At 38.5% G+C, this 9,253-nt stretch overlaps 1 long non-coding RNA gene across 1 annotated transcript in view; it reads right to left on the bottom strand.

Annotated features, from left to right (window-relative positions):
• Positions 1-7,936, bottom strand: part of LOC125481091 — a 20,078-nt gene extending 12,142 nt beyond the window's left edge. The window contains exons 1-2 of the long non-coding RNA XR_007261201.1: positions 7,876-7,936; positions 5,638-5,750 (exon numbers count right to left, since the gene is read on the bottom strand). This is a non-coding gene — a long non-coding RNA (uncharacterized LOC125481091). The remainder of the gene's footprint in view (positions 1-5,637; positions 5,751-7,875) is intronic.
• Between the last annotated feature and the right edge of the window lie 1,317 nt (positions 7,937-9,253).

The raw sequence follows: 9,253 nt of genomic DNA, 5'->3' as shown, positions 1-9,253 counted from the left end.
GGGTCCAGATCCAAAACGTCAGCTTTCCTGCTCCTCTGATGCTGCCTGGCCTGCTGTGTTCATTCAGCTCTACACTTTGTTATGTTCTAAGTACATTCAATAGCTTTTCAATTCTATCCCTCTAAAAATGAACTCTTGTTTTTTCTTCAGTTATGGCCTTAACTTGTACCTTTAGTGATTTAGGTATCTATATTTAAAGGCCTAGGAGCCTTTGTTCCTGTACCTGACTAAGTTATTTACTTTTCAAGGAGTATACTGCTTTCTCCTTCCTGTCAATATTTACCACCTCACAGTTATTGCTATTGAGTTTCATTGGCCAACTGTATGGTCATTCTGCAAACTTAGTGCCTTCCTGCATCTTGTCACAGTCTCCTTCTGTATTAATGAAACTTCCAACTTAGTATCATTCGCAAATTTTTGAAATTGTACTTCCCAAGTCCAAACCATTTATGAAAATGGTGAACAACAGTGGCATGTCCAGCGCCAGTCTAAAAGTATAAAAGGCAGGAAGGGGGGTTTCAGCAGCAGGGGAAAAGATTGGCAATGTCACAGAGGTACAATTCAACAGTATCAAATGGAACCGACACCCATTAGAAGCCCAGCCTGAGATCAAATAAAACACTAGGGTTGCAAACAATAATTTTTGGTATGCAGCCACCGTCGTCAAGTAAGCTAAGAGTCAACAAAGGATGAAACTTTATTGATGAAATTAAAGTTGACAGGGAGTCGTTCAGAGATGCTCATATAGTCACAAGAAACTGCTTCAAGACTGGAATTGCATGCTGCCAACAGATACATTATCTGCATCATACCGCTTAGTGACTGAAGCACATGATCTCACTTGCTTAGCTATTTAATTAATTATATCTCATTAACTGTGGCACCATCACCCTAAACCCCACATCATGCTTTTCTTGCAACTAAATAGAAATACCTCAAGTACCCAACAACAATAGACTAAGCCTGTAAAACTGAAGGCTGAATTCATCCATACTGCGAACTAATAGGGCACTAATGGCTGGATTTGGTTGTCTTGAGAAAATATCCACCTACTAACTTTTACTAGGCCACTTGCATGAAAGATGTTTTCACAGAAATCTATGTAAAAATGACAGAGCAGAAACAGGCGTGCCAGCGTTGAGCTCCTCATCCCACATGGCAGCTTGTTCCCATGTCCCTCTATTCTCTCAACATGTCTAATCAAATCTTATCTGTGATAGTGGAACTAATCTCTAAATTACCAAAAGCCAGCCAAGTCCGAATAGAGGCCTTTCCGTGCCCCTACACAGACAGCAAAGAATAAAACATAACAGAATCCAGCCGTAATGGCATACAACGAGCTCTCACATACAACCCTCAAAGTACTCAGCGTTTTTCAAATGATGTCTAGGCACAGAAAGCACATTGAAGACGTTGGTGAAATGGTCATAAGGACATTTAAAAGCTTAAGTAACTGTTTCACTGGCATTCTGTGATTGGTCAGACATGAAAGCAAATTCAGCAAGAAATGTCTCATACAGATGTTTCCAAGCAAATGTGGGTAAAATGAACTGGTCCAAATGTATTAAAATAAAACTCAGCCATCATCTGACTTAAGACGTTCCAGTTCCTGCTGTTAATATTAAATATTGCAAATTATACGCAGCACTATCAATTAATCGACTTATTCATTCGATGAATAATCAACTTTTTTTTCTGCTCAGAGGAACTAATTCCAAACAAATTCATACAGATACTCATGAACTGAGTAAACTTTGTCCATTTTATGTCTTTAAATATGATTCTTCCACAGATTTGACACAAAGGCAAATCATTGCGATGAGAGAGGGCTCTGACCAACATGAGAAGACTAAGAACATGCAGAATTGAAAGACATTTTACACAAGATGTACATTGTTTTACACACCTCTTCTTGGAAGTATCCATCGTAGAAATAAGAAAAGAGGGCACACAATCCATAGTGCACCACTGCAGGACCTCTGCCCACACTGGAAGCATCAAGGAATGGCAATCAACCTCCATTCATCAGAGGCTACAAATAATGAAATGGACTGTTTATTGGTTTTCTGATACTGTGCCCAAATGGTCATGGTTCATGCGAGATCCTTAACAGGGAGGAGCAATGAGGTTTCGAACACAAGAAACTTCACAAGTTCAGTCCGGCCTTCAGCCAACTTCCCTGAAGATAACTCCAATAGGAGGATGCTGATGCTGGATAGATCTCAGCAGCAGGAACGTTCACATACGGAGCTTAACTGCCAACAGCTCGACCATTCCTTGGTTCAGATCAGCTAAATCAGCACAGGCTTGAGGACTCCGCTGGTCTGTATTTCACAGCTCACAGGGCAAACTTACTGAGCCACTGGGGCTCCATTCTTCCTCCATTCACTTCCTATTCAGCCTGTTTCCTCAAAGTTTTCTTTGTTTCTTTAAAAGATGATTCTTCCTCAGACTTGGAACAAAAGCAAGTAATTATGATGGCAAAGGCTTTGTCTAGCAGGAGGTAACTAGGCATATACAGAATCAGAAGATATGCAACAAAGTCTACACAGGAAGTACCTCAGAAGATTTCTTCCAATTATTTTGCTGCCACTCATTTTGCAATTTGTCTCCACTTCAATTTTCCTTCCTCACACCTCCTGTCTTGACCTTGTCCCTCTATCTTATGACAGCCAGGGATAGTTTTCTTTCCTGTTCTTATCACCTAGTTGTCAAACTACGGATAAAGCACAGAAGCAAAAATCTGGTCAGGATGAATCTTCCTTCCATCGGGACGAACAGAACTAAAAAGTTGGCTATTCCTTGAAGGTGCCATGTATTGTTTCCTGCCAGATTTCCCTTTCTGCACTCTGCCTCAGAAGGCCTGGTCATTAAATATTTTTAAGGCGGAGTGGATGAATCCTTATTAGGGATATCAAGGCATATTGGTGTAGATGGAAATGTGGAATTGAAAAACCAACAGATCAGCCATGATCTTTTTGAATGACAACGCAGCCTTGAGGGGCCAAATCAAACCATAAGACTATTTATAACATATAAGAGCAGAATTACACCTTTAGGCCCATTGAGTCTGTTCAGCCATTCAATCATGGCTGATGTGTTTCTCAACCCCATTCTACTTCCTTCCTCCTGTAACCTTTGATCCTTTTACTAATAAAGAACTTATCTATCTTGGTCTTAAATACACTAAAAGATTTGGCCTCCCCAGCCTTCTGCAGAAAGAGTTCCACAGATTCACTACCCTCTGCTGAAGAAATTCCTCCTCCTCTCAGTCTAAAGGCTCACCCCTTCACCCTCAGGCTGTGTCCTTGGGTCCTAGTCTCTCCTGCTAGTGGAAACATCTTCTCCACTCTAGCCAGGCCTCGCAGTACTCCTAACTCTAACCCTACTGCAGGTTTCAATGAGATCCCCTCCTCCTCCTTCAAAACTTACTTCTGCTCCTACTCTGTGTGTTCCTTTGTCCAGGTGACTCCTGACACCAACATTGGAAAGACAAATATGTTCCCCCCGTCACTTAAACAATTCAATCATATGGTGAACTGATGTTTTTCAAGGTACATTTCTGCTGATGAATTATGCCTTCTCACCTTCTGGAACTGCCTAAAGAGAATTTGGTGACAAATAGTGACTGGGCCTAGCTGAAAAAATAAGTTTTCATACTTAAACTTTTGACGTTCCACTCTACAACATTATTGGTGTGGGATGATGTCACCGCTTTTACTAAATGGAGGCTGGGAACCATCAAAGTAAAATACTGCTGCAAATCAGAATTATAACAAAGAAATGGGACAAAGACTAATGCACATATCCGGTATATTCTTTGTCAAAAGAAATGTTCCTGAAGAAGAATGACATTAGGGTTGAAAATAATAGTATTACTTGTTTTTGCCTGTTGTTTGTATGAAGAATCCCAGATAAGATACTGGACATCATCTTCAAGGGAAAGCATCAATGAACAACAAAACAGGTTCATTAGTGTTTTAAAAAAAGGGTTAACATGTCGGGTGTACGAAAGTATCCACCCCACCCTCCCCACACCTGGTACTGTCCAATAATTCCAGCTTCAAAAACAGCAGTTTGAAATATTATACTTTGCGCATCACTCATTCTTTCTTTCTCTCTTGGTAAGCATCAGATGATAGACAGTATCCATGCCTTGCAGTCCTGCTCATTAGAATCATAGAATCCCTACAGTGTGGAAGCAGGCCATTCAGCCATTGAGACCATACCAATCATCTGAAGAGCATCCCACAAAGACCCACCTTTCTACCCCATCCCTGCAACCCTGCATTTCCCATGGCTAATCCATCTAACCTGCATATCCCTGGACACAATGGGCAATTTAGCATGGCCAATCCATCTTACCTGCACATCTTTGGACTCTGGGAGGAAACCCATGCAGACATGGGGAGAATGTGCAAACTCCACAATAACAGTCGCCTGAGGGTGGATTTGACCTCGGGTCCCCAGTGCTGTGAGGCAGCAGTGCTAACTACTGTTCCACCGTGCTACCCTACCCAGCACTTGTCAATAGCCTGAATAATTTTTACTTAGGAATGTTAGCAACTTGGTTTGAGAAAAAAATTAACTGCTTCTTATGAAGGCTGGTTGCATAAGCATCTTAGAGGTTGTAATTCAGGATTAAATTGACAGTACTCCCAAAAGAGGCCTTTTAAACATACAGATATATGAACGTACAGATAGCTCCTGTAGAAAATGGAGGCATCACAGGAGAACAGGGCAAGGATGAATACAAATATATTGCGTCAGCTTTACTCTACATCTAATTATTGTTGTAATTAATTTGAGCGACCCCAATCTGGAGAATGCAATAAAAGGGGTGAAATAAATGCAAACGTAAAAAACTGCGGAGGCTGGAAATCTGATTTAGAAACTGAAATACTCAGCGTGCAAGACTGCATTTGTGGAGAAAGTGGAGAAACTATTCCACTTAATGATCCTTAAACTATCTTTCTTCATCTTAATGAAATGAAATCTTGCTGAAAAGTTGTCAAAAAAAAGCTCAACAGTTAAATTTTTCATCAACATTTGCTCACAAAGCCTTTTTTAGAAAAAAAGTTTAAATCTTTAATAAAGAGTGGCAAAAATAATGCAGGCTGCGGTTAGACAAAACTTTTCAGTTTATTAAATTGAGGGTTTAAAGGACATTAACTGGAATGAAATTAATTTTTGCCAGTCGTGAGCAACAAGCAGCTGGTACTGAATTTGCAGCCTGTTGTACATGTCTGATTCCAGTTTCCACTGACTTTAAAAAGAGGAAAATCAGCCAAACACGTTGCTAAACCACCACTGTCCATTTTTCACTGTTGCTGAAGATTAATTTCACCCTTGATGTTTGAAGCAGCACCACTGACATTTCCAAAGAAAAAAAAGTCTTAAGTTTCTCAAAATTTATTCATATCGGTTTTAGCAAGCATCTTGATCATTTTTGAATTAAAAACAAATCATATTAATTTGGTTTCCTTATCCTTATGATTTAAGGAAGCCACCCCCCCACCCCTATACTTTAGGGCTCTATTATTAAGGGACCTGCATGGCAAGTACAGTGATGTTAGCACAAATAAAGATTCCGTGAAATTTAAAGCAAAATTGAGGCTGCTTTATCTGTTTCCTTACCTGCGACTGAACGTACAGTCAGAACAGTGTCTGACTTGGAGAGTGTGTCATACAGGAAAAGGGCAATATTTCTGTCAGATCTGGGATATTACAGAGATGTGGAGCGTTCACTGCTAAAAAAAAAAGAACAATATTTACTTAATGATGTCTGAAGTAAGAATAAAATCACAGAATTCCTACAGTCTGGAAGTAGGGCATTCAGCCCATCGAGTCCACACCAACTCTCTGAAGAGCAGCCCACCCAGACCACCCCCCATCCCTGCAGCCCTGCATTTACCATAGCTAATCCACTTGACTTGCACATTCTTGGGCATAATGGGCAATTTAACATAGCCAATCCACCTAATCTGCACATCTCTGGACTGGAAACCAGAGCAGACATGGGGAGGATGTGCAAACTCCACACGGACAGTCACCCGAGGTTGGAATTGAACCTTGGTCCATTACACTGTGAGACAGCAGAGCTAACCACTGAGCCACCATGCCACTCAGGTAAGGTTCTTGGTAAGGAAGGAGAGTCTGATTTTCAAAAAAAAAAAAATGTTTCACTAAGTAGTTAACATTAGCAAATGGACAACAAAGCAGGCATACTCTAGAATTTTGTGGTTGACGGGAATTGGTTCTGGTTGTCAACCTGATCTAAAGAATTACGTGTGGTAACACAGTTATCCCAAATTACTAACAAGAATACGACCAACAGAACAACTTTATTTATTATTTTATACATAGTCAGTATTGAAAGTATCTCAAACTGTTCCACTACAGGCTGCTTTCGAAATGCAGTTTCAGCCTCAGCCACCTGAACATCTGAAGAAGTAAATGCCTTTGTGGGTGTTGAGCTGTGTCCAGGTGGGCCTAGCCTATGTTTCAGTTGTGCATGTCAATGACATTTTTGCTCAGATGCTGCATAAGCAAATTGGGCTGACATATAAATTATAGAATGTGGTCCCTGTGTTTTTTAAAGCACTTGTCAAAATTTCAGCCATAGTATCTGTTACTAATACACAAACACCACAGAATTGGTGCTTCCTTCGGCCTATGTAAAATTGGAATTCCAACATTTGTTAACAATTTTTAAATGGAAACTAAACTCCATGCGAAGTTACTACTTTAGGATTTGAGCAATTTAATGCATTCAATACTAGTCATTCCTAGTCACGACAACATCTTTGTTGAAAAGTTAGCGCATGAACGTTATTACCTGTGGCAACATATATCAGATACATAATTCACTAATTTTATGTAAACACACATACAATGTTGCCTCATTCTGTTTCGACTACTTTAAATTTGCTTCATTTTCTATATTATTGGCTCAAGACTTCTGGCCATCATCTGAAAACATGACATGGGTTGGCCTGTTTATTGATTTATCTAACGCCCCATGCCCCCTTCCTCCCCCCCCACCCCCAACTTGAACACCACACTGTGAGCAAAAATGGTTGTTATATACTTTCAAAACTGCAACAAGCTATAACTATCCCCTGTCAAAACGCAACAGGCATATGGCTAAAATGGTGCTGGCTTTGTGGAGGGGGAAATAAGCGCTCATCTTCATCTCAGAACTCGGCAAAACAAGCTACAGTAATGGCTGCTCTGACATACTCTTTGTTCAGCTCTTGAATGCATGCAATATCAAATGTTGCAAAACAACAGTAGAAAATAGAATAAATAAATAATTGTTGAAGATCATTTTAGTTGCTTATATAGAGATCTTACACCAAGCAGCACAAAAGAGTGGAGTAGGTATACGTAACTTGTAACTTTAGTGTCAGAAATGTTTCACTTCCAGCCAAGTCATGGGTCCAAACTCCGAGGCTTAAGTTGTTTATATGTTACAAACAGTGTAGACAAGTATGTTCAATTGTTTATCAATACTCCCAAATGGTGGAAATAAGGAATTGAAGTTGAAGGATTGGATTAAAAAATAAATGATACATTATTTCCATTATGAAATAGTTTCAATCTGACCTGTAAACTGATGCTGACAATTGTAACAACTATCCAACTTTTAAAAAGTGCTAGTCTAGTTTACAGTAGTTTATGTAAATACAACCTATAAACCATGCTTCCAAGCAATGTATCAAAAAGTCTGCCTTTTTAGCTGGAGGCCATTTGGTAGTGAGGTTAGAAAGAAGAGAGGAATATGTCTATTATACATCATATAAATAATTGCTCACATTTGGTCAGTGGGAAATTTAGGGAAGTAATGTACAATGGAAACTACACAAAAGTTACCTTGTTATTAATAGTCATACAGCAATATCCTGAAAAAGATGGAAGTGATAGTCAGGAAAGAAAGATTTAAACATTCAAAATAAAATGTAATTTACAAGTAAAACTGGTAAAATAAAATGCAAAACACTAGAGGCAACATAAAATCTGCTGGATAATTTTCTCATAAACAAAATACAACTCTCATCACACAATCATTTTGGAATCATTACATAATCATATTTGTTGGATTTTAAAAACTGACACATTCTACCTTTTCAAACCTGAATTGGGGACCACAGTAACACACTATGAATCTTAGAGGTTCCAGTCAAAAACTACTTCAGAGTTAGCTCAACAGTCATGTTGCTTCTATATAAAACATACTTTTAAAGAGTTCCCAAGTTGCAAGTTTCACTCAAGTTTTCTTCAGAAAACCATATTGTGAAACTGACCAGAGGCAGTTCCTTATTACTGAGCAAACTATAAGAATATTGCTAATACAATTGTCCAATATCCAATTGTCCAATGTCGGTCTAGTTGAATATGAATAAATGGTGTAACTGGTGGGCAGTTTAGTAGAAATGTTAGCCATTTTTGGTTTCTTCTTCCCAGTGTTTTATAGGTATCATCAGATTAATAGGGAAAAAATGTGAAAACAAGTGTATTTTGATTTTCAACATACTTAATATAAAGTGATTTCTATGCAAAATTTTGTGTGCTAAATAATCTGAAGGAAACCTGCCAAGGCTCTAAGTCCCACTATTACTTTAGTTTAAACATTTAGACGGATGCGAAGTACGTCAAACTTGACAGTTTCTCTTATGATCTTCACAATATATGCAAAAACATTTCCTGACACTGAAAAATGTATATTTTTCCAAAATGAAAAGTGTACACTTGATTTTACATTTGTTGTTCCTTGAATGTGATGAAATATTTTAAAACATAGCTATAGATTATCAATATGTTAATATATATTAATAAAGGCTCCACCACTTACAACAGCACTTTTAATCCCAGTTGGTACTATGAACTAGTTGTCCCAATTGCTATGGGATAATGCCCAGTTGATATTAGTACCAGACAAGTCACATCCTGAAAAGGAGCTTGATTGGATAAATAAGACCAATTTGCCCTGTTTTTGTTACCAAAGTGATCTTTTACTAAAAAGATAATATAAATGCTGCAGCATTACGTGGTAACTATGAAATGAAACAAAAGTTTATTAACAACAGAAATAAAAACAAGCAAGAAAAAATACACTCTATTCCCTTATAACAAAGATTCGAAGATTTTAAAACAAAGTAGAAATAACCCAAGTGCTGTCTAAAGGTAGACCAGAAAGAATTGCTCTGTATCAGGACCAGTATACCATGGTACAGTTTACAAGAACATTTAA

This window comes from Rhincodon typus, unplaced genomic scaffold (assembly GCF_021869965.1).
Source record: "Rhincodon typus isolate 14 unplaced genomic scaffold, sRhiTyp1.1 hic_rhity00000844, whole genome shotgun sequence".
NCBI lineage: Eukaryota > Metazoa > Chordata > Chondrichthyes > Orectolobiformes > Rhincodontidae > Rhincodon > Rhincodon typus.
Note: the sequence above shows the minus strand (reverse complement) of the source record. Positions and strands in the feature narration are given on the sequence as shown.